Source organism: Myiozetetes cayanensis, unplaced genomic scaffold (assembly GCF_022539395.1).
Source record: "Myiozetetes cayanensis isolate MyiCay16 unplaced genomic scaffold, myiCay2020 scf133, whole genome shotgun sequence".
Taxonomy (NCBI): Eukaryota; Metazoa; Chordata; class Aves; order Passeriformes; family Tyrannidae; genus Myiozetetes; species Myiozetetes cayanensis.
This window is the reverse complement of record NW_026086971.1, coordinates 67452-92981: the sequence shown is the minus strand read 5'-3', so window position 1 is coordinate 92981 and position 25530 is coordinate 67452. Positions and strand designations below refer to the sequence as shown.

The 25530-nt window shown below is 43.1% G+C and overlaps 1 pseudogene; it reads right to left on the bottom strand.

The window, feature by feature from the left end:
- Window positions 1-1014: 1014 nt before the first annotated feature.
- Window positions 1015-25023, bottom strand: LOC126636554 (sorting nexin-18-like; annotated as a pseudogene).
- Between the last annotated feature and the right edge of the window lie 507 nt (window positions 25024-25530).

The window sequence follows — 25530 nt, the reverse complement described above, 5'->3', positions numbered from 1 at the left end:
CAGCTACCAACCCAAGAAACCCATCAACTCAAGAAGACAGAGCATGCAGACTAATTAGCATAAGAAGTGAAAGAATCATTTAACCAAAAGAAAGTAGAATGCTAATTCATGAGAAAACTGTGTAACTTGTAGCAGATGAACACTGATGCCTTCGTATGCTAAAATGTATAAATAATGAAAAGTTTTGATAGTCATGCTGCTGACTTTGTGAATTTACCACCCAGTACCCCTTTCTATGCAGAACTGTGAATAAATCAAATACCTTGACTGTGTCTGGATTGGCTTCTTGCACACCGGGTGAAAGAACCTGTTTGAGGACAACAGTAGAACATGTAACAAATAGTTACCATTTTCAGGGAAAGTGTGAATACATTTAAGTTCTCCTTTTTGACAAAACATTTATCATAAGACAGTATTTGCTGTGCAAACTGGATGGTAGCTGATTTTTTTTCCAGTCAATATGAGGTTTCATAATCAGTTCCTGTTATAGGCATCAACCCTTCATTCATTCAATCAATCATAAAAATGTGACTTACTAGAAAAGGAAACATAGAGTCTAAAGGCACAGAATAATTTTGTTGTTCTACTAGGAATCTGTAAACAAAGAATCATTTTAATTTAGGAAATCCAAGTCTAGGAAAGTAAAAAGGCATTTGAAGCAGGTTTTTAGCTAGCCAACTTCCTTAAAGATCCAAAGGGTTTCGAGGTCTACAAAGTATGCACTAAAATACCATATTTCAAAAAGTAGCAAGGCAAATAGTATTCTCATTATTTCAAAAAAGTTACAATGGTAGTGTAGGCATACACAGTATAACTTGGTTACAATGTTATTACTACATAGCCCTATAAATGTTTCCTTTCTATATAATCAGAGATTAAGTGAGGATTTCAGATGAACACAAAACCATCCTTGTACCGCAATCATCTACCACTGGCAACAGTTTTTCAGCATCAGCAATGTTTGCTCTGCTTGTTTAGTCACATTTATACTGAGAAAAGTCCACAAATCAGAGATTAAACACTGCCATACTTGTGAAGAGCTTCTTCTAGTTTTTGTGTCACTTTTTGAAAAAAGAGTATTTGCTGTTGCAAGAAATGCTGCATCTGTGATTTAAAGTCCCTCACACGAATTTTGTGGAAATGATTAATTTCTGAGAGGGTTGCAAAAGAAATAATGTTACAGCGTTCTTGAATGCCCTCAGCTTTTGGGAGCTCCATCTTCCCCTCTTCCACATGTCACTTACTCTCCTTTACTTTGGTAAGGGCTCCTGGGTAAAGAACAAAAGAAAACAGTTGAACTGTGAGGACAATGTAGACTCAACTACTGTACTTCAACAAGTGATTTAATAACAGCAACAAGGATTCATAGAAAGTTCATTCTACATGTATTTATATCTGTGCATATATATATATATGAATGAAAAGGAATAAAATAAAAACTTTTTCAGATGGGAAATCACAGAACATTGAATCTTGTAAAAAAAATACTTCTTTTAAGGCTCTAGCTTGGAAAAGTTAGTAAAAGATGCCTATTTCAAAATCTTAAAAATCAGATGGTGTCCTTCAGAGAATATCTGATAAATATACCAGCAGTGGAAAGAAATTAAAACACTAGAAAACTAGTCAGATCAATTTAAGCCTACATAAACACCAGAAAAATAGCCTCATTCAGAAATCAGACTTTGTGAAACATTACATTTCACAATTTTTTTGAAACATCAAAAGGAGATCTGAATACACAAAATCTTGCCAATACACCATTCTGCTTTTAAACTGCAGATATCCCAAAATTAATTATCGATTACTAGATAATCTAAAAGTTTATTTCAAAGTTGTAGAAATCCAGCTAGAGCTAACACAATCTTGCAAGATCTAGAAGAAACACAGAACAAAAGAACGGATAGTCTTCCTCCTCCAAAGACCTAATTAAAGCACATGCATCTTATAAAACCAAAATATCACCCAAACCAGACTCATCCAAAACAGACATATGGTGACACATAATATCAAGATGAGGCTTAGACATTTATTGTTCATGTCTCAATTTCCCATAAGACCAACTTCTTTACCTTAAATATTATATACATGTTTTATTCATATAACTAAAACTAGTCAGATCAATAAAGCTTTTACCTTCTCACAAAATGTTAGTGATATGGCATTTTTCACAACCTTTATGATCACAGAAGTTACTTGTTCCTTCAACTATTTGTAATGTCTTAACTAACTTTCCCCTTCATACTACACTTCTTAACATATATGGTGGGTTGACCCTGGTTAGATGCCAGATGCCCACCAAAGTCATTCTATCACTCCCCTCCTAAGCTGGACAGGGGAGAGAAATTATAACAAAAGGTTCCTGGGTGGAGATGAGGATGAGGAGAGATCACTCACTGATTACCATCACGGGCAAAACAGACTTGACTTGGGGAAATTAACTGAATTTATTGCCAATCAAAATCAGAGCAGGATAATAAGCAATAAACCCAAAACTTTAAACACCCGTGACTGTCCCTTCTTCCTGGGCTCCCAATTTCTCTTCTTCCTTCCATCCCAAGCAGTGCAAGGGTACAGGGAACGAGGGTTGCAGTCACTTTATCACCTACTGTTTCTACTGCTCCTTCCTCCTCACATTCTTCCCCTACTCCAGTGTGCGGTACTTCCAATGGGAGACAGTCCTCCACAAACTTCTCCAACATGAGTCCTTCTCATGTTCTTCAAGAACTGCTCCAGCATAAGCCCTTTCCATGTAACCTTTTCACAGAGTGCAGTCCTTCAGGAAAAGGTTGCTCTAGTGTGGGTCCCCCATAGGGTCAAAAGTCCTGCCAGAAAATCTGCTCCAATGTGGGCTCCTCTCACCACATGCTCACTGCTCCTGCTAAAAACTGCTACAGCACAGGTTTCCCAGGGGATCATAGCCTCCTTCAGGCATCCACCTGCTCCAGCATGGGGTCCTCTATGGGTCACAGGGGGATCTCTGCACCCCCGTGGATCTCCATGGGCTGCAGGGGACAACCTGCTTCACCATGGGATATACCATGGGTTGCAGGGGAATGTCTGCTCTGGTGCCTGCAGCACCTCCTCCTTCCCTGACCTTGGTGTCTGCAGAGTTGTTTCTCTAACATATTCACTACTCTCTCTTGCTGCAGGTTCCTGACACAATTTTTTCTTTCCCCCCTTCTTAAATATGTTATCCCAGAGATGCTACCACTGTCACTGATTGTCTTGGCCTTGTCCAGTAGCGGGTCCATCCTGGAACTGGCTGGCACTGTCTCTGCCAGACACTGGGGAAGCTTCTGTCAGCTTCTCACAGAAGTCCCCCCTCCTGTAGCTCCCCCTGCTACCAAAACCTGGCCATGCAAAACCAATACACCATACAAATGACTACAGTTCACAGACAGGACTCCCTATACATTGCCTTCAATAAATGTTTTCCTACAGTTCCTACAGTGACACTAGCCAGCAAACTAACAGAGAAAGTTCTCTGCCTATATCTTTCCAGAGGAAAATGTCCACACTATCTCCTGGGGAATCAGGTTTTTATTCTTGTCAACTGGAATCCACACATTTAGCAAACACCATAAAACAGTAAAAATGCAGTTCATCAGTAGTGATGTTATCTTCCTTTCCTTCATATGTCCATTTAACAAGGCATTTTGAATGTCTTCCCCCAGTGCCCTGGCATATGCAATTCAGATTTGGAACATGACTTTGTGCACAACAGTCTGAGTTTGCTCTATGGGCAGTGATTTGGGAGGAAACTGGGCTGCACAGCTGCTGCTCACAGCATATTGTTCCCACTTCTCTTGTTGCCCTGCCTGCTATGGCTAATGTGGCCCATCTTCAACCCCTCACCAGGCAGTCAGGTAGAATGGAGGATCAAGGTATGCTCTTACTACAGTGTTGTAGTGGTTTTGAGTCTAGGCCTTCCTTGGTGACCAGGTAGTAACCAAGGAACCAAGGCCATGTTCCCAGTATTCCATACGATTTTTATGTAAGCAAGACTATAAATAAGAAGAGAGAGGAAACTCTTGCTCTTTTTCTTCTGACGGACTGAAGGCAAAGGTTCTTTGCTGTCGCTCTGCCCAGGTGAAGGAGTGAGGCCTAGTGCACCTACTTGGTCTTGAGAGGCAGATAGTGCTGACAGTTGTTTGGTGTGGTTTGCTGTTCTCTTGAGGGAAGTATTTGCTTTTTAGCCCTTTTTCCCTTTTCCCTTTCCCTTCCCTTTTTCCCTTTTGGGGAGTTCCCCTTAATTCTATTTATATATATATATATATATAAATGTGTTTCACTTGAAATTCAGTTTGGTTTGGGTTCCTCTTTTTTTTTTTTTTTTTGTGAACTTTTCGGTTTGTCCGAGAGAAGGGAGAGGGAGGGGGAAGGTTCTGTCCCTGTGGTCCAGGCACTTGGTTGGGAGCCAAGTCCAACCTGAGATATTTTTTGGAGGTTCCACCGAGATTACCCGTGGGTTGTTTTGGTAACAATTCTTGGGCAGGTGGTCAAGTTCTGCCAAACATCCACTTTGTTTGGGAACAGTGCTGGGAGAGTTGCCAAGAGGGATTTGTTTATATAAATATACCTCTTGTTTAGGAACAGTGAAAACAACTATATAAATAATGGTCACTTTCTTAATTTTCAATGTACTTTTAACAGCCTTCGCACCTGTTCTGGGCTTCTTCATGTGGGATCATCCAGATCCAATGGTGTTCAATTGGCGAGACATTTGGGAAAGGTATTCCTCCTTTCTTGACATTAAATGCTGGATGATAGAGATTCCCAAACTGACTGTTGTCTCTAATTATTATTTGAATTGTGTTGCAACAATTTTGTTAATGATAAAGGTGATGGACATATCTTTTAAAATTGGAAGGATTGTGTTCTGCTGGTTTCCTTGATATAGGAAAGGTCAAACCTCAAAGGGATTAGCTGGAGATTTGGAAGAGGGTTTGAAAAGGGCAGTTCCTGGTTGGCAAGGAGCATGGGAAGATTTTGGTAAATGGATAGGGCATGTGGCACCTCCCATTACTTGGGACTTCACGCCAGAACAGGCATTTGATCCTAGTGAGATAACCCATCGTTTAATGGAGGGTTGTCTTTCATACAAGGATCCTAATACACGAATCTCTGGTCTGTGTTGGGGTTTGGCTAGTGCTTATCGAGCCACTGTAGACCATACTCAGAAGGCTAAGGTTGAGACAGGGAAGTAAACTATGCCACTCAGAATCAGTGATGTTCCTATGGAGTCCACAAAAATCAGAGTCCAGATGCCACTTGAAACCGACATTGCTTTTAATGAGTCAACTAAGTGTAAGGCTAAGGCACAACTTGAAGTCAGCACAGTTTCTACCAAACCTGCTGACATTGGAGTTCCAATTATGGACTTTATGAACATGGGAACTCACATGACAGCACCTACAGTCAACTCTATGACCAAGACCGGGGCCCATACCACAAATTCTGAAATCACTATTGCCCCCATAACAAAAAAGAAGAAGTGGATAAGGGAGGATGCAGGGTCCAGAAGCTTAGCTCCACGATTGAGACGTGTAACTGAAGAAGAAGAAGAAGAAGAGGGAGTAAAGGGACCAAGAATTCCACTTTGCAGGGAATTTATCCCATCCGACTATCGACTGAAGGAAGAGGAGGAAGAAGCAGCCGTGAGAGAAGGAACACGTCCCAAAGAATTAGGAACACATCCAAAAGAGAAGGGGATGTGTCCAAAGGAAGAAGGGGCAGTAACTCAAATGTCTGATAAAACACAAAAACCACCAAGGAGAATGTTGACACCTGACTATACTCTTCTTGACTGTTCAACAGAGGAGATGGAAGATTATCTGAAATCCTCATCCCAGGGTCCAGAGGACTATTCATTACCTCCACCCGTCAGGAGTCCATCCAGGCACTGTACTCGGTCTCCATCTCCACAACCCAGAAAACCATCCCCATGGCGTACCCAGCCCCTGCCTCTACCTCCACAACACAGAAGCCCATCCCCGAGTTAGGGTCTGTCTCCACCTCCACGTGAGAGAGGCAGAGTGGAAACAGTTCTGCGTAGATAGGTCAAAAGAGAAGTGGAAATGGATAGGAGGGACATCCATCCTGAAGCGGGAGTTGTGCGAACATCTGAAGTACTACGATCAGTGACCCCAGTAGAGCTCTGGGATTTAAGAAAAGATTACAGTTGCCGACCTGGTGAACGGATTCTAACCTGGTTGGTACGATGCTAGGATAATGGAGCTAGAAACCACATGCTGGAAGGTCATGAAGCACAACAGTTGGGATCCCCTGCTCGAGATCGTGAGATCGAACAAGGAATTGCACGAGAGCCATATAATCATAGTCTCTGGCTCCGGATTCTTAATGCTGTGAGAGAGAGATAGCCATTTAAAGAATATTTAACAAGTTCTCCAGGAAAGTGGACAACTGCAAAAGAAGGTGTTCAATACCTACGGTAATTGACCATGCTTGAACTCATCTATAGTAATCCGAACTATTACGATATCTTAGACCCCGCTAATCTCCCACGTACAAATCCAATGTGGAGAAAAGTGATTAAAGGTGCCCCTGCACCATATGTCAACTGCTTGATTTCAGTATTCCATCCAAAGGCAGATGAATCGGATGTAGAAACCATGTGTCAATGGATACAGAGCATAGCAGAGAATTTGGAAGATCTCTCTGATGTCTGACATCAACCCACCAGCTCTAGGGAAAGAATGGAGAGAGAATATGAATATTCCAGTTATGAGGATGACTACAAAGACAGAGATGACAGAGATTACCGAGATTACAGAGACAGACCAGTAAAGCGGTCTAGACCATGAGCTCGACCTCAACCTCAATCTTGGTCCAGATCTTGGTCAAGAACTCCTCCCCTTACACGCACGAGGGAAGGCCCTAAATGCAAATTGCGTAATCAACTGTGGTCCTACCTGCACAAACAGGGAGAGAACATGAAAAAATGGGATGGGTAACCTACTTCCAAACTTGAGGTCAGAGTGAGAGAGTTGAAGCAGAAGGAAACCAGTAAGAAATTTGTCTATGTAGTTGATGCGGATTTCTTGGAAAAGCAATTGCGATCTCCACATCACAAGAAGGTTGAAGTCCACTTCTGTGACAACAAGAAGGTCTCTGGTGGAGCAAAGAGGACATCTGACAGTGAATGCTCTGACAAGGACCAATAGAGGGGCCCTGCCTTCTGCCAGGAGAAGGAAAGGGACCAGGAAGATAATCGGGTTTACTGGGTTGTGTGGGTTTGATGGTCTGGCACTTTGGATCCACAGAGATACTGAGCTTTGATAGATACCGGTGCCCAGTGTACACTGATGCCATCTGAACACAAGACTACAGAGACTGTTTCTATTTCTGGAGTGACAGGACGGTCACAAGAACTGTCAGTGGTAGAGACCAAAGTAAGCTTGACTGGAGACCAATGGGAAAAGCATCCCATTGTGACAGGGCCAGAAACCCCTTGTATCCTTGGTATTGATTACCTCAGAAGAGGATATTTCAAGGACCCGAAGGAGTACCGATGGGCTTTTGGTGTAACCATGGTGACTGAGAAGAAATCCAAGAAATGATCTTCCCTGCCTGGCCTCTCAGAAGATCCTTCTGTTGTAGGATTCCTGAGAGTCGATGATCAACAAGTGCAAATAGCCACTTCAACAGTGCATAGGCGACAATACCGGACCAATCGAGATGCTGTGATTCCCATTCATAAAATAATCCAGAAGTTGGAGAGTCAAGGGGTGGTCAGTAAGACTCACTCACCCTTCAACAGCCCCATCTGACCTGTACGCAAGTCTGATGGAGAATGGAGACTGACGGTAGACTATCGTGTTTTGAATGAAGTCACGCCACCATTGAATGTCGCTGTACCAGATATGATGGAGCTCCAGTATGAGCTGGAGTCCAAGACAACGAAGTGGTACGCCACTATTGACATCGCAAATGCATTTTTCTCCATTCCCTTGGCAGAAGAGTACAGGTTGCAGTTTGCTTTCACGTGGAGGGGCGTGCAATACACCTGGAATCAACTGCCCAGGGGTGGAAACACAGTCCCACCATCTGTCATGGGTTGATTCAGGTTGTACTGGAGAAGGGTGAGGCCCCAGAACACATACAATACATTGACGACATCATTGTATGGGGGGACACAGCAAAGGAAGTTTTCAAGAAAGGAGAAAAGATTATACATATTCTCCTCAAAACCGGTTTTGCTATTAAAAAGAGCAAGGTCAAGGGACCTACCAGAGTGATCCAATTCCTAGGGGTGAAATGGCAAGATGGAAGGCACCAGATTCCAACCAACTTTATCAATAAATTTGTAGCAATGGCTCCACTGACAAACAAAAAGGAGACCCAAGCTTTTCTGGGAGCCATAGGCTTCTGGAGAATGCACATCCCCGAGTACAGCCAAATTGTGAGCCCTCTTTATTTTGTGACCCATAAAAACAATGATTTCCAATGGGGTCCTGAACAACAGCAGGCTTTCAGGCAGATCAAGCAAGAGATTGCACATGTCGTGGTTCTTGGATCAGTTAGGACGGGACCAGATGTAAAGAATGTACTTTACACTGCAGCAGGAGATAACGGTGCCTCCTGGAGCCTTTGGCAAAAGGTGCCTGGTGAAACACGAAAGCGACCACTTGGCTTCTGGAGCTGAAGCTACAGAGGATCTGAAGTCAACTATACCCCTATGGAGAAGGAAATACTGGTGCCATATGAAGGCATACAAGCAGCTTCAGAAGTGATTGGCACTGAAACGCAGTTCTTCCTAGCACCCCGACTACCGGTGCTGAGTTGGATGTTCAAAGGGAAAGTGCCTCCTTCACATCATGCTACCAATGCTACGTGGAGTAAGTGGATTGCTTTGGTTACGCAACGTGTCCGAATTGGAAACTCAAATCACCCCGGAATTTTGGAAATCATAACTAATTGGTCTGAATGTGGGAACTTCAATCTGGCAGATGAAGAAGAAGAAGAGTCAGTGAGTCGAGTTGAAGAAGCTCCACCATATAATCAACTGCCAGATAAAGAGACGCGCTATGCTCTTTTCAATGACAGTTCTTACCGTATTATAGGAAGGAACCGGAAGTGGAAAGCAGTTGTTTGGAGTCCCACCTGACAAGTGGCGGAGGTCACTGAAGGTAAAGGCGAATCGAGTCAGTTTGTGGAACTCAAAGCCGTCCAATTGGTCCTAGACATCGCAGAAAGAGAAGGATAGTCAAGGCTCTACCTCTACACTGACTCATGGATGATAACCAATGCCCTATGGGGATGGCTAGAACGATGGAAGAAAATGAGTTGGAAGCACAGAGAAAGACCCATATGGGCTGATGATTTGTGGCAGGACATCACTTCTAGAGTAAAGAAACTAGATGTGAGAGTCCGCCATGTAGATGCCCATATACCCAAAAGTTGAACCAACGAAGAACATCGTAACAACAGACAAGTGGATAGAGCTGCACAAATTGAAGTGTCACAAGTAGACCTGGACTGGCAACATAAAGGAGAGTTGTTCCTAGCCCAATGGGCCCATGATACTTCAGGTCATCAGGGCCAAGATGCCACCTATAGATGGGCATGAGACCGAGGGGTGGATTTAACCATGGATTCTATTTCCCAGGTTATCCATGACTGTGAAACTTGTGCTGCTATCAAGCAGGCAAGAAGATTGAAACCCCTATGGTATGGTGGATGCTGGGACAAATATAAATACGGAGAAGTATGGCAGATCTATTACATCATGTTGCCACAGACCCGCCAAGGTAAACACTATGTGCTTACCATGGTGGAAGCAACGACTGGATAGTTGGAGACATATTCAGTGCCCCATGCAACAACCTGGAATACTCTTCTGGGTCTTGAAAAGCAGGTCTTGTGGAGACATGGCACTCCAGAGTGAATTGAGTCAGACAATGGGACTCATTTCAAGAATAATCTAGTGGCCACGTGGGCACGGGAGCATGGTATTGAATGGGTCTATCACATTCCATATCATGCACCCTCTGTTGGAAAAGTTGAAAGGTGTAATGGACTGTTAAAAACAACTTTAAAAGCACTAGGTGAGGCAACTTTAAAAAATTGGGATAAACACTTAGCCAAGGCCACCTGGTTGGTAAATACTAGAGGTTCTGTCAACCGAGTTGGTCCTGCCCAAGCAGAATCCCTCCACACTGTAGATGGAGACAAAGTTCCAGTCATTCACCTGAGAGGTATGTTGGTTTGCACCTACCTCAGACCAAGACACACCCATTCATGGAGTTGTCTTCGTTCAAGGGCCAGGGTTGCTGCAGGCATACAAGCGAGCAGGAAAGAATGACACATCTACAAGATGCAAGTTCGAATCCACTTTATTATTATTAAACTGTACAATTTATATTCTTCTGTTCATGCGATCACGAGCACAGTACACTATTACGATTGGCCAGCATACACTGTCCACACGCCTCAGGTAATCCACCGATTTGTGGTTTTGAAGCCCACATTTGCATACAGTTTCTGTTATCGCTGTTTTTCTCATTCTACGTTTGCTGACTCCTGCATTCTTGTAGCAGCAGGTCGTTTCTTGTTTATCTTACTGTTACCTCTTGACCTCTTCAGAACTCAGTATAGTCATGTAAAATTGCTAAGGCCCCAACAAGGGTACACCTGGTGGGTGATGAGGAAGAATGGAAAGATACAGTGTATGCCTCAAGTAAATTTATCCTTGGGGAAAAACTAACTTTGTGCTTCAAGTTGTTTTACAGGAGACCAATCACCAAATGAAAGAGACCTGACCAGAGTTGATACAGGTATCTGATGATGAGACAGTGAACCAGTCCTAAACCTGAACTGTGATTGTAACCAAAGTCCCAAAGATCCAAACCGAGTTAATGTTGAAGCCAATCTTCTACCACATGACAACTACTCCAAAGGGCTATATAAATATATATATGTATATATGCACAGGATATAAGCAAATAAGTGAAAAATAAGTATTAGGTCAAAATAGTATGGAATAAGGGGTGGAGAATGTAGTGGTTTTGAGTCTAGGCCTTCCTTGGTGACCAGGTAGTAACCAAGGAACCAAGACCATGTTCCCAGTATTCCATACGATTTTTATGTAAGCAAGACTATAAATAAGAAGAGAGAGGAAACTCTCGCTGTTTTTCTTCCGATGGACTGAAGGCGAAGGTTCTTTGCTGTCACTCTGCCCAGGTGAAGGAGTGAGGCTTAGTGTGCCTATTTGGTCTTGAGAGGTAGATAATGCCAACAGTTGTTTGGTGTGGTTCGCTGCTCTCTTGAGGGAAGTATTTGCTTTTTATCCCTTTTTCCCTTTTTTCCTTTTCCCTTCCCTTTTTCCCTTTTGGGGACTTCCCTGTAATTCTATTTATATATATATAGAAACGTGTTTCAGTTTGGTTTGGGTTCCTTTTTTTTTTTTTGTGATCTTTTTGGTTTGTCCGAGAGAGGGAGAGGGAGGGGGAAGGTTCTGTCCCTGTGGTCCGGGCACTTGGCTGGGAATCAAGTCCAATCTGGGACAAGTGTGCTGGTTTCGGCTGAGGTAAAGTTGATTCTCTTCCCAGTGACTGGTATGAGGCTGTGCTTTGGATTTTTGTCTCAGTTTAAATGAGACACAGGTGTTTTGGTGAGGATGAGTTATGAGGAAGACCCAAACTCCTCCCTCTAAGCAATTGTAAATCCAAAATTAAGGGGCTCCAACTGAGGGGAAAAAAAGTGTGGAAAAAGGAAAAATAACAGCCCTTTTTTAAAATATATATGTGTATTGGCAGAAAGAAAACAAGTAAAACAACCAGACAATACTCCTATACCCACAAATAATCCCCTTCAAAACAAACCAATGAAAAAACACAGGAGAAAAAAAAAAGGTAAACAGTTCAGTTTTCACCCTTTGGTGCAATTCTAAGGAAAGTCAACAGGGGGTGCTGTTGGATCACTGGAAATGCAGAGCCTGCAGTGTTTCATACTGGTCGGCAGGGGGCATTGTGGGATCACTGGTCATTGCCACATGGAGTGACACCCTCCAGGGTGTGTTGGAGACACTGAAAATGGGTTTCCCTTCCCCGCCCCCCACACTGGGAAAGGGGAGAGAGAGGAGGGAGAGAAACAACAAAAAAAGTCCTTCCCAATGGGAAAACTCATTCTGTCCTGATGACCAAATCATGCAGTATAGTTTCAGTATAGTTTTTCCCTCTCCCTTTGATGTGCACAAGAACCACTGCTAAGAAAGAAAAAAATGAGAACAAGGAAGGGGAAAAACCTCCTGAAACAGTTCCTCTCCAATGAAAAATCCAAGCAGAATCCACAGCTAACAGCCAGGTTGAGAACAAATCCCACTCCAAGCCTCCACTCCTACCTTGTTCCAGCTTCAGTAGTAGCCTGAACTTCTCTAAAAGCAAGATTCTGAGGGCCATTAACTAGGAATGTGGCCTTACAGGCAGCTCCTTTTGTGTTCTTTAATTGCCCATTTCAGCATCTCCTTCATGCAGTGGGCAGGGGGAAGGGAAAAATTCCTGCTTCTAAGAACCAGCAAAACCATGACAATTTGTGCTGAACACAGATATGATAATACTGAGATGTTTTTGTTATTGCTGAGTAGGGTTTACACAGAGTCAAGGCCTTTTCTGCTTTTCATACTGCCACAATGGCAAGGGGGCTGGGGGTGCATGGGAGATTGGGAGGAGACACAGTTAGGACAGGTGACCTCAACTGACCAAAGGGCTATTCCAGTCCATATGACATCATGCTCCGTATATAAAGCTGGGGGGATGTGGCGGTTTGACCTTGGTTGGACACCAGGTGCCCACCAAGCTGCTCTATCACTCCCCTTCCCAGTTGGACAGGGGAAAGGGAATAAGATGGAAAATGACTCGTAGATTGAGATAAGGCAGTTTACTAAAGCAAAAGTGAAAGCTTGCACACACACAAGTGAAGAGGAAAATAACAAGGTTTATTCTCTACTTCCCATTAGTAAGAGATGTCCAGTCACTTCCCAAGAAGCAGGGTTTCATCACGCATAGCAGTTGCTCAACAGGTAAACATTGTAAATAACAAATGTCCCCTCTTCCTCCTCCTTCTCTTAGCTTTTATATCTGAGTTGAGGTCATATGGTATGGAATATCCCTTTGATTAGTTTGGGTCAGCTGACCTGGTTGTGTCCCCTCTCTGGATCTTGCCCTCGATTGGGGGGGGGAGGAATGTTGAGAAACAGTGCTGATGCTGTGCCAACCCTGCTCAGCAGTAGCCAAAACACTGGTATGTTATAAACCTGTTTCTAGCTACCAAAGCAAAGCACAGCACTGTGAGGGTTGCTATGGGGAAATGAACTCCAGCTCAGTCACACACAATACAGGGAAGAAGGAGGAAGGGGGGCACGTTTGAAGTAATGGCGCTTGTCTTTCCAAGTAACCGCTATGTGTGATGGGGCCCTGCTCTCCTGGAGATGGCTGAACACCTACCTGCCCATGGGAAGCAGTGAATTAATTCCTTGGTTTGCTTTGCTTGTGTGTGCAGTTTTGGCTTTCCCTATTAAACTGTCTTTATCTCAACCAACGAGTTTTCTAGTTTTTACTCTTCTAATTCTCTCCCCAATCCTGCTGGTGGGGGAGTGAGTGAGCAACTGCATGGTGCTTAGTTGCTGGTTGGAGTTAAACCACGACATACAGGTAACTTAAAATGCCATATGATTTGGTAGACTTATGGAAAAAGAGCTTTTTGGATATTTGAAATGTAATGAGGGTTGTGCCTTGCATTATAAATAAATCTGGAATTTCTAAATTCAGAGAAGCCTGTGTGATTTTTCTCTGTACAACTTCTAACAACAACTTCTTAACTTGGTTGGGGGGTGTTTTAAGTAGCAAATACGCAGAAAATATTTTCTCTGTAATCACTACTTCTCTATTCTTAAATTAATATTTTTTTCCTTAATTTGCATTTAGGTTGAACTCTTCGTGGCATCTCCTGTCTGCAGTGCTGGTGCTAGCTCTTGGTTGCGAACATAAGAAATTTCCCTCTGGTGTGACACACTTGCAGAAAGACCATACAGAAGATTTTCCTTTTCTTTTTTAAACTGTGGCAGGAAAATTATTAACAAGGTTAAGTGTACACTGAAGACTGCATGGTCGAGGATGCTGGTATTTGAGTGGCAGAGGCCATACTCCGAATCTACTGTGCCAAATAATTGCCTGGAGGTCAAGAGCAGAGACTGTCCCCAGGGGTTGTGAGGTGGTGGCAGGGCCTGGTTCCACACCTTCCCAGTCCCCATGGCCCCCCAGCACGCTGCCTAAAAGCTTGGCACCAACTGCTACAGCTGATTGACCTCATCATCTCCAGCTTGGTCCAGAAAAACAACACTGAAAAATCTTTTCCACATGCAGTAGTGCCAGCAGCAGGACCATGCCAGATGATCCATATTTTCTCCTTCAAGGAGCGAGGAATCTGTGAGGAAGGGCAAAATTTGAAAAATATTTAATCCCCTCTTCTGCAAAGAGGACACTTCTTTCAACAAACAAAACCAAGCTTAGCAAAATTTTTCTCTGTGTTCTGTTGGCATAGCAGAAATCCATGCAAGGCTGTGGAAAACTGAAATTTGGGACTTACTGGAACCCAGATGGAGTTGGTTAAATAAACATGACAACTCTTCAGTTTTGATGAGGGAAACAACTTTAGATGTTATTTCTAGAATGACCAAAATGGAAGAAAAATACTGAAATTTACAGCATCAGCAGCTGAAAGCATAACTAAATTCTGGAGCATGTATAATCTTCAAATTATTTTACATCAATAAAAAACATTCATTATCAAACACTAAACCATTAACCACTAAATGTGTTATGCATTTTTTGTCATAAAAAATAAATAAAAAATTTATAATTACTGAAAGGAATCCAAAGAGAAACTATTAATACTTCTCTCTTAATGCATATAGATTCATACTGGTCCTATACAGGAATTTCCTTTAAAACCTAGGCAGAATACAACTGGAGGTCAGCAATGTATGACAAGAGCTTATGCATATGCTTAAACACAAACTTGCTTGCTTTTTTGAAGTGCCTTAAATGAAGTGTTGAATTATTAGTGAAACAATTAACCTTAAAATAATTTAATAGAGGGAAAATTTTAGCTTATTTTAGTTCAAAGAACCTTACCAAAGCACACATATAAAAGCCAATGTCCTTGTGGAGTAATGGTTAAAAGTTAAAGGTGAATAAGAATTACAGAGGAGAACCAGCTGCTGCTTCCCCCATGAAACATGGTCACAATGCCCCACAAAGGAGGATGCAATAGAAAGGGGAGTGATGTGAAGGCACTGCAACCCCCCTCCACAAACATCCTGCAGGAAGGGGAATATGGTGACACTTTGTAGTTCAAAGACCGTGCCATATCTGTCCACCAAGGAAGGTAGATGCCAAGGACAACTACCCAATTAAGTACTTATGACTAGAGTCACTCAAAGTCCACCTAAACCCAAAGAAATAATATAAAAGTAAGTTGGAAATGAGGAGAAATCAGAGGAAGATTTCCACCAAAATTGCTGGGATCAGCTGTCGGGCTGAACCTGTCTTCCCTCCTCCATTCAGGGATGCCTATCGGGTAAGAAACTTATTCTATGCATGCTGATTACTGCTTTTGAGCACTAGAGCCCGCTTTTGCTCCATAATATGTTGGTAGATTGTTTGTTTTAGAGTTTGTGCTTGTGTTTGCTTTATAGTAACATTAGATTGCTTTAAATATGCTTTTGCAGCTAAACCCTATCATTGATGACCTACAAACCTTATTAACCTGCCACAATTTGTATTAATAAAGACTGTTATACTTTAGACTGTTAGAGTGAGTCTTTTATAAGGTGCTGACAGCTTGCCGCTGGCCAAATAACATGGGGGAAGACCTACTGAGTAGTCTCCCTTACGCTGTTGTGTGGCAACCTCCAAAAAAGGGCACTCAAATTACCTCTGATCCTGTGAATTTGTCCAGTGAAGAGTCTCCCCCTTACGGGACACCTGACAGACTGGATCAGACATACATGGTTTCATTTTCCCTGGAGCACTAACAGACAAATCTCTGAGGGTTGAGAAAACCTCCCCTCTCTAAGGGTCGGGTATATCCCCCTCTTTTACATGACAGTGTTTTATTTTAAAAAGCAACGATCATTTGTTCTAAAATGTCATTTTTAATTTGTTCAGTATCTACTGAAGTTTGCAAGACTTAGTTTAGTAAATCTTAGAAAAAAAGTTGTTTGTGCAACTTTGCAAACAGCATTACTAACAATAACATACCACATTTCATCTCAAATTTTTGCAAAACTTCTCCACAGCCTACAGCCCTTGTATTTGAATCTACAAGAGCAAAACTCTGAGCAGATGCATTTCTACCAATGGTGCAAGAATCCACACAGGTTTTTAATGATGAAAGGGGAGAGGAGGACAGGGTGAAGGAAGAGGGGAGAAGAGAGCAACTCCTTATGTGCATCCCTGCTTGAAAACAAGGGTCTTGCTCAGAGATGCCTGAGTGGAGCACAGGGCCTGTGGTAACCCCTAATGCCCCCCAGCCCACAACTCTAACTGGTATCACTCCAGACTGCACACCATGAACATCCCCCCTTCTCCATACTCACTAATTTATCCGTTGTCCTCAGCACCTAATCCAGCATGTCCCAGCTCCTACTGTCACCCTTGCAGACTGTCGAGGCTGAGCAAGCCCCCTGTGGCCTAAGTGCATCTGCAGTAACATATCTCGTTTCTGAATTTAAAGATGTGAACACCAAGCATTGGTTTGGACCTTCCAGTGAGTAAGATGTATTTCAAAACAAAAGCAGAACTATGGCAGCCCCAGAAAAGGCTAGCACACATTTTAGGAAAAAGAAACAGGAGTCACCTCCTAATGCATATTAACTGAATACACATCTGGAAGAGATTTTTTTTTTTTTTTTTAATCTCCAGCTCTACAGATTCTGTAAAGACTTACCCATACATTTAAAGCTTCTGATCTGATGAAAAGACCTTCTGTCAGGAGATCATGTTCCAATGATCAGGATTAGATTTTGAACAGTGAAGAGGGTCTGGATCAAAGAGACTGCAAAAAGCTGTGCTACATTTATTTTTGTTCTTAAAGGTGGTGAAAAGCAGATGTAAATGCTATTTTCCATTGCCCAAAGACTGATGTTAAATAGATAGTGGTGCTCACTGAATACTGCTAAGGGCTTAAGAGAAACTCACAGGTTTCAGTGTTTGTTTTGAAGTATGAGATTAGACAATGCAAGAAGATATAACACATTTAAAAAGAGACATTTATAGCAATAGAATCGTAGAATCAATAAGGTTGGAAAAGACCTCCAAGATCATCAAGTCCAACCTTTGACTGAGTACCACCATGGCCACTAAACCATATGTCATGGTTTTGCCCACCAACCAGCCCCTGGGGCTGAGGATGGTTTTATCCAGGTGGATTTCCGGAGAAAAAACCAATCAAAAGTTTTAGTAACGCCTCTGCCAATTACATATTTAAGAAAATGGAAGAGAAGGTTGGTTGCGCAGATGAAATTAGTAGCCATGTAGGAGAGGAGGCAGGCCCCGAGTGGACCAGGGCCTCCTCCTCCCCTGGCCCTGGACCGGGGGCAGGTATGGCACTGAAACCCCCCTTCTCTCCTGTAAGAGAGTAGAGAAAAAAAACCTTTAGAGAAGGACTGATTGCTTGGACGAGAATGAGAAACGCTGCAGAAGAAATTCTGGCAGAGAGATAAGGGACCTCCAAGGTCAAAACTGGCAGCAGCAGGAGAGAGAAAAGTTCGAAGGGGGAGGCTGCTTCTCCCCCTCTCTCGCTCTCTCTCTCTCCCTTCAGCAGGGAAAAGACTGAAAAATAAAACCCTGCCACCTGTGGAAGATTACTGGGGTGAGGATACCCTGATGCAGCTCATAGAGGAGCTTGTGAATGCATGAGGAAACTGAGACTTCGTGAAAGGACTGAAATGAAACAGAGTCCTGCTGGAGACTTATAAGCCATGGCGTGAGACTTACACTGGAGCAGAACGGCTCAGGTAAGATGTTGGGATCCGAGTGAGGGATCCATGCTAATGCAACTGAATTTGTGACCCTGAGGGGCAGCAGAGAATGGAAGACCTGTTGCCCGACGGATGAACCCATGTCGGAGAGGTCTATCAAGGACTGTTCTCCCATAGGAAGGGACCCCACAGGAAACAGGGGTGGACTCAAAAGCCATTTATCCCCTGTGACTCTGTGGTAAAGATCCATGGTAGGCAAGTGTCCCCTTGCAGTCCATGGAAGATCCCCACAGGGCCTGGGTAACCCCCAGTCAAGGAACCAAGAAATATACTTTCCCATCATTTGTAGTTTTTTACACTAATAAATACTTTGAGATTGTGTGAACAGTCAACTAAGGGTAGGTTTGAATCTGTACTTGAGCTTGTACTTACTTCACACACACACACACACACGTGCGTATATATATATGTAAACCCATGCTGATGCGTATGTCTCCAAGCTCTCCAACTGCATGGTGTGATCAGCCAGCAGCCAGCCCTACACTGGTTCTTGATGTTTAGCGTACATGACATAAACCCAAGTTGTTGCCTGCAATGTAACCAGAAGGGAAAAGTTTCAGGACTCAGTTCATGAAGAAAGCAATCAAGACTGCTCTTCACTCAACTCCTTTGTCTCATTCGAAGTTAGGTCTGCCCTGTGTCTGCCAGCATGAGCAATCAGAAGCTGAAGAAGAGCACTATTTGCTAAGGGTGCATCATCTTCCCACAGCCCCATTTCCATCTCTCCCCAAAGAACCCAAACATCAGCATTCAAGTGTTGCATACAGCAGAGTAAAACTTCAGCTGTGTCTTTAGTTACTAATCCAAATAGAGACAAACCTAGAGAAAGGGAATTCTTTAGGGCAGGAGCTCTGCTTTTCTCTTTATTTGCACAGTGCTTAGTATAGTAGACATCTGTTCCACAGCTGGGTTTGTTCAACTCTTAAAAAACACGAGCAGTAATCAACTATACACTTCATAACTGTATCACTCTTTTCTGAAAAACATCTAAGAAAGTACTGCAGCAGTAATGATTTAACTGCATACAGTAATATTGCATCTGAGATGAAACACAAAGAAGTGTTGGCTCAACATTGCTAGAATACAGCACCAAGTATCTGTTAAAGTCAGGGAGGTCTGCAATTCACACTCTCAGGAATGTATATCCATTAAGTCACCAATATAGTAATGTTTTCAGTTTCTCAGTCCAAAATACTGAACTTAAAAACTCACCCAGCTTGTAGGAGCCAACAGGGTAATTTTTTAGATCCTATATAATTGCAATGCTTTTATCACTGCAGTTATTCAAATATTTCTTTCACTTCAGTAATTAATTATGCTAAAACAGAGCAAATAGATTTCTTTCACTAGTAGTGAGATAACAGTTTACACATATGTCAGTTATGATTAATACAACAGTCTTTCAGCAAATACCCATGTTCTTGTTTGTGTTGGTTTTGACTGAGGTAATTTTCTTCCCAGTGGCTGGTATGGGGATGTGGTTTGGATTTGTGCTGAACACAGTGATGATAATATTGAGATGTTTTTGTTATTGCTGAGCAGGTCTTACATAGAACCAAGGCCTTTTCTGCTTTTCGTACTGCCATGCTGGCAAGGAGACTGGGGACGCATGGGAGGTTGGGAGGAGACAGAGACAGGACAGGTGACCCCAACTGACCAAAGGGATATTCCAGACCATACGATATGCATATAAAGTGGGGGGAAGAAGGAGGACGGGGGGGGGAGGGGGGCAGGGGAGTGTTTGAAGCGATGACATTTGTCTTCCCAAGTAACTGTTATGCGTGGCAGGCCCTTCCCTCCTGGAGATGACTGAACACCTGTCTGCCCTTGGGAAACAGCTTGTGAGGTAGCACCTTTGAGAAGTTTGTTATGGGAGTTGGGAACTTAATTAAGTGTATTGTAATTTAAGGACTTGTTAGCCAACACCTTTTGAGTCTAAGCACTGGGTTGTTTGCTGGAGTTAAGGTGACTGTACAATAAAAGCATAAGAGTTCCTTGAGTGGTGCCTTTGTTAAGCCCAATGAGAATTTACAGCAAACATACATCGTGCCCCCTACTGATGGGTCATGACATAGCCTACCAAAATAGAAGTTGGTCCTCAACTGGCATGTGGAAGTTCAAATCTTTCCTGTCTCTTCCAGAGCAGGAAGTTCAACTCTTTCTTCCCTCAAAGAACATTCCTTAAACACTGGGTGCACAAGGTGAAGGTGAGGAATCTTTTAAAAATCTCCTATTGAAGTTATTACCATTTCATAAAATACTCACAATATTAATAAGATAATAAACAGATTGAAAATATTCACACAGTCCATTGGTTCACATGTTTTACACAAAAGACCAAAATGACAATCTCTTTCGGCACACTTCAGATCATGTATGATATTTTCAACACAGGAGGCAGAAAGACCTGGATCCCAGAGCAATTAAAATCACAATGGTTAACACATTTTCCTACTGATACACAGACAAAGCAATAGCAATGCTTACATGGCTTTGGTTCATAATTCTAGGATAAAAGATAAAACTGGAACAGAGGGAAATTTTTGTGTCTGGTTCAGAGATTCTCTGGCCTTTTTTTACAGTAGAAAAGTTGAAGAAATGATTAAAATCCCCAGACATGCAGGCTTCTCAGTCCATATGACAAAACACACTTCCAAATCACATTAAACAGCTGCTCAACTATCTGCAGTAGAGCAAACTCATAACAGGACAAGGGAGTCTAATATTCTATCCACAAATGTGGGTATGTTTTGGGCATAGCAGCCTTTATTTTTTGGTCCTTCTCAGATCTAGGATAATACAGAAATGGAATCTAGAAAAAGCTTTGGGTTTTGCCCCAAGTGGACAATGCATTTGCACTACATAGAAGAAAAATGGAGAAGTACTCCTAACTTCAGAGTTCATCTTTTTAAAGTGATGTCCATGTAAACAATATGTCAAAGAGCTTGGTGTTTCTACCACTTCTAAGGACACACATGAAGAAGTTGTACACTAGAAAATAAAACACTGAAAGACATGTCAACTTTATTTTTCAGATGATCTATTTTCACCAACTGATTTTTGCTTGGTCTATACAGACAATAATTCTCAAATACTGACAACTATCACAGTTAGTAAATTTAAAAGAAACTCATATTGCAAGAACACTGAATAGTACGTATTTTATACCCTGTTACAAGTAACTCTTTAAAGTAATAAAACAGCAATATACTGGGGGTAAAACCCATCATCCTCAGTTTTCTTCCAGTTTGCCCATTTTGTAAAGGGAATGACAACAACAAATACATAACCTGGCTCTAACCCTATTCCTATGATTAACATGGAGACTCAAGAGATCAATTATATGGGCACATGCCATTTTCTAATGGTAAGTATGTACCAGGGATAATATTGTGTTAAAGGCAGCATCCAGGTCCAGAGGTGCTGGAGCATCAACACCTGCACACAGACTGGCTGTACATTTCTCCAACCAGTTTCAAGACAGTGCTCTGGCACAAAATCAGCTCTACATGCATCATGCTCATGCACTGCTCTAGTGGAAGCTCATTTAGATGAGCTTTTTCTGGTTCAACATGGTCAACCTAATCAATAACTGCAAATTTAAACAGAACTATAGAGACATGCAAAGTTGAAGGAAATATGGGTTGAGTCAAGCATGTAACTTATTTTTCCCAATCCTCAGAGTAAAATCTCCAAATATTTTACATTGAAGAACTCTATATAGTCTTAAACCTTGAGGATATAGTGTTAAAACAGTATATATCATCTGTTGTTTTATTCCACCTAATTAAAAATCTTCCTCTGTTTTTTTCCAGAAGCTTACAAATAATCCTATTATTATTTGACAACTCACTTCAAAATTCTCTACTCCCAAACATGAGGCATTACCAAGGTCATCCTACTCTCCAAATGTAAAATATTTTAAAGTTGTTATCAGAACACAATGCCACAGCAGATAACAGAACACCTCCTCTAAGATTAGATTACACACTTCCCTTTTCTATTCAGAATAATATTGATTGTTTAAGTTTCCACTCATAATTCTCAAGATTTGACAGAATAATGGAAATATGAATTTGATACATATAATTTTAATGAAAAACTTACTTTTTTTAAATAACAACAAATTGTGTACTTTGTACCAGCTCTGCCTCCTCAGTTTTTCACAGCAATAATGTGTACCACCTGGAAGCCTGTCTTTTTGATCTGTTGAAAAAACTCTTCCAACTCTTTTATCATCGAACTCAAGGTACTGTTACAGATGCAAAAACCTTAGAAATGACACATAAGGGTACGAAAGACTGATTCACCATGGGTGACAATTCAAGTTCTGCCTCTTGTGGTGTAGAACACCACCTATTAATCTCCACAATAGTTTTCAATAAAGAAACTCGCACCTTTTATCAAATAACAGTTACACATACCCATTTCTGTACAGAATATATGATGTTTTCTTGGTCTGTTTTACAGCTCTAATCCCCACACATCCCTGATCCTATACAACAGCAAAAAGAATGAACAATGGACTAGTCTTCTCACAATGATGAATATATGAATAGTATTAACTTCACAGTTGGGAAATCATCTACACATATATAGTGCTATAAACTTATATTTATCTGAACAAGTGTTACTAGTTATATAGCCGATGATGATTTCATTTTTGGAGTTTCTTTCTCTCCGATGGATCACAAAGCATCATACAAACAGCAACCTGAACCTCAGAAGCATGTTTCAGCTATAAAGATGACAAAAGGATAACAGGTGAGCAACATCTTTTTATGATAATAAGGGCAAAGGATAAACAACTCCAAATAAGAACATCATGGCAGATCATCATCCTTACAAAGGTACCAAGAGAGTTTAATGTATGGTCAAACTGACAAACCCCAGCAACTTTAAACGTCTCATCTGAATGTCTGACACTGCAAAATGCACACACCACCATGTGCACCTCAAACAAGGTACTCAATCAGAGTATCTCCATCTTCAATTTACTTCATACTTATTGTCTACTTGATCAGAGATTTAAGATAACTAACACACATCAAAGAGTAATAGATGTTTTCATACCACTTTATCTTCAGGTTTTGTAAACAAGTCCATTAATCTTTAATGTATCAGCAGTATATACAGGTGTGGTTTCTTTCAGAGATACACAGCCAAACACAGTAACCTCTGACCAATAAAATTCCCAACAACGTATAGACCTTTGGTACAGAATGGAAATTGCCATTGATGCGGGTTTTTGTATTTTTAGCAACAACTTACCTGAGTAAACACTGAAAGATATAACTCAAGGTCAGTAAGCCAGATGCTGAGCAAATTTAGCCCTTTGTCTCTATATCTGTATGCATACTACTGATACATAAAATTTCATCATTTCAAAAAACATGTAAGGGTGTTACCTTTCTGGATGTGGATGATATTTGGAAAATTGGTCAAATGCCCCTGATACAGTACTAACAAATCTATTACAGCATCTAGGTCCTGCCGGGGCTGATCTGCAAAGAGGTCCCCGATGGTATCATAGGCTTCTGCAGTGAAGGTTATGGTTTGGTTGAGGTCAACTGAAAAGGCCTGCTGGTCCAGTTCAAATGCCTGACTGAGACACTTAAAGGAGTGCCCCACCTTCTGATATTCTTCTTGAAACCAGTAATTTGTTTACAGGCAAATTCATTGGTTGTGTGATTAAGCTGCAGGGCGCTTTCATCCATCTTCTTTGTGAAGGCTTTGAAGCCATCCAACTGACTTTCTACCTCGTGCAAGTCTAGGCCAGCCCCAGAGCCAGTAGGGACACTGATGGTTAGGAAAAACTTGGCACCCACCATCTCGTCCTTCTCAGCCCTGCGCTTGCCTTGTTTCCAGGTCTTCTCATCCGTGCTGGGACAGGTGAGGAAGTGCTGGAATACATCGCACTGAGCCAGCACAGGGTGGCTACACATGTGGTCCATCCACCAGGCCAAGCCTTTGCGATGTTTGGAGATGAAGTCCTCCTCAAAGCGGCCAGTGGCTTGCTTCTCTGGCAAGTGGGGCACAGACATGACAGGGAACTTCTCAGCCAGGCGCCCATAGAGCCAGTCAAAGTGCTTGTAGCGGCGATGCACTTGCTGTTCAGTGTGGCTGGACACCAGTTTGTAGGCAATATAACTCTTCATGCCCTTGAATTTAGTCTACTTGGTGGGGTCCTCAATGGAACACTGGAAGGGGTAGGGGTTCTCCTGCCACTCGGGGCCCCGGGGGCCCAGCACCAAGCATAGTTTGTCCCCGTCCTTCACAAAGCCTGATACCTCACCCAGCACGAAGGCCTCACCACCGGGCTTGACAAAAGTTGAGAAGCGGTTGAGGTTGCGGCTCACCATGGCCGAGTTCTTGGTGCCACTGCTGGGCAGGTGCAGGTGGCCTGCTGGGTGGCCACTGCAGGAGCTCAGGGACAGCTCAGACTGCATGGACAGGTGGTAGTGGACAGAGACTCGTCTGCTCATTGCCTCATAGATGGGGTAGGAGCTGCTTAGGGCACCTGGTTCATCAGCTACCGTGGAGCTTTCGTCCCAGTCGTCGTCCCAGTCATCATCACTGTCCTGGTTGGGCTGGTAGGAGTCGCCATAGGGCACCGGTGGGAAGGAGTACCCGGTGGCGGTGGGGGACAGCGGGAAGGACTCGGGCGCTGCCTCCGGGGCATCCAGTGCCACCGGCTTGAAGGCGGCGAGGGACGGCAGGGGCTCGATACCGCCGGGGGGGAGGTTGGCGTAGCAGGCGGGTGGCGGCGGCGGCTCGACTGCACGGATCACCTGCACGTAGGAAGCTGGGAAGAGGCCACGGTCGCCGTGGCTGTTGATGCCCTCCAGCCAACCCTCTATGTCCTGCTCACTGCAGAGGCTCAGCACCTCGTACTCCCGCAGTGAGATTTCTCCAGGGTTCTCCGATCTGAAGTTGTACAGTGCCCGGGCCCGCCGTGCCATGACCCGCCGTCCAACCGCTCTCCGGGGGCTCCCCGCCGCCGCCCCTCACTACACTGCGCTGGCGGGGTTGTGGTAGGAGAGCGCAGCGGCTAGCTCCCCGAGCTAGGTTGCGCTGCGGCGCGGCCGTCTCCCAGTCCTGGCTTCACCCAAGCAGGTGAGGCAGGGCACAAGGGCCGAGCCGGTGGACGTCCCACGTAGCCAATTTCGCTAATCCAGAGTCAAGAGGCAGGGTAGAGGAGCCGAGAGCAGAGTAGCCACCCCCATCGATGGACCAGGTCTGACCCGCCTCTTCTTTCCTACGGTCCCTGATGCCTGACTGGTCGCGGGGTTGGCGCCAAGCCCCGGTCATGCCCTTGCTCACCCTCCCCTCCGCGGCCTCTACTCTCACCCTCGAAAGGCACCTCGTCCTCACGGCCAGAACAATAACACGGTTATAATCTGGTAGCGTTTTCAATCTGCCGTGTTTTGAGTGTTTTTTACCAAGTTTTACAGGTTGTAATATTGCAA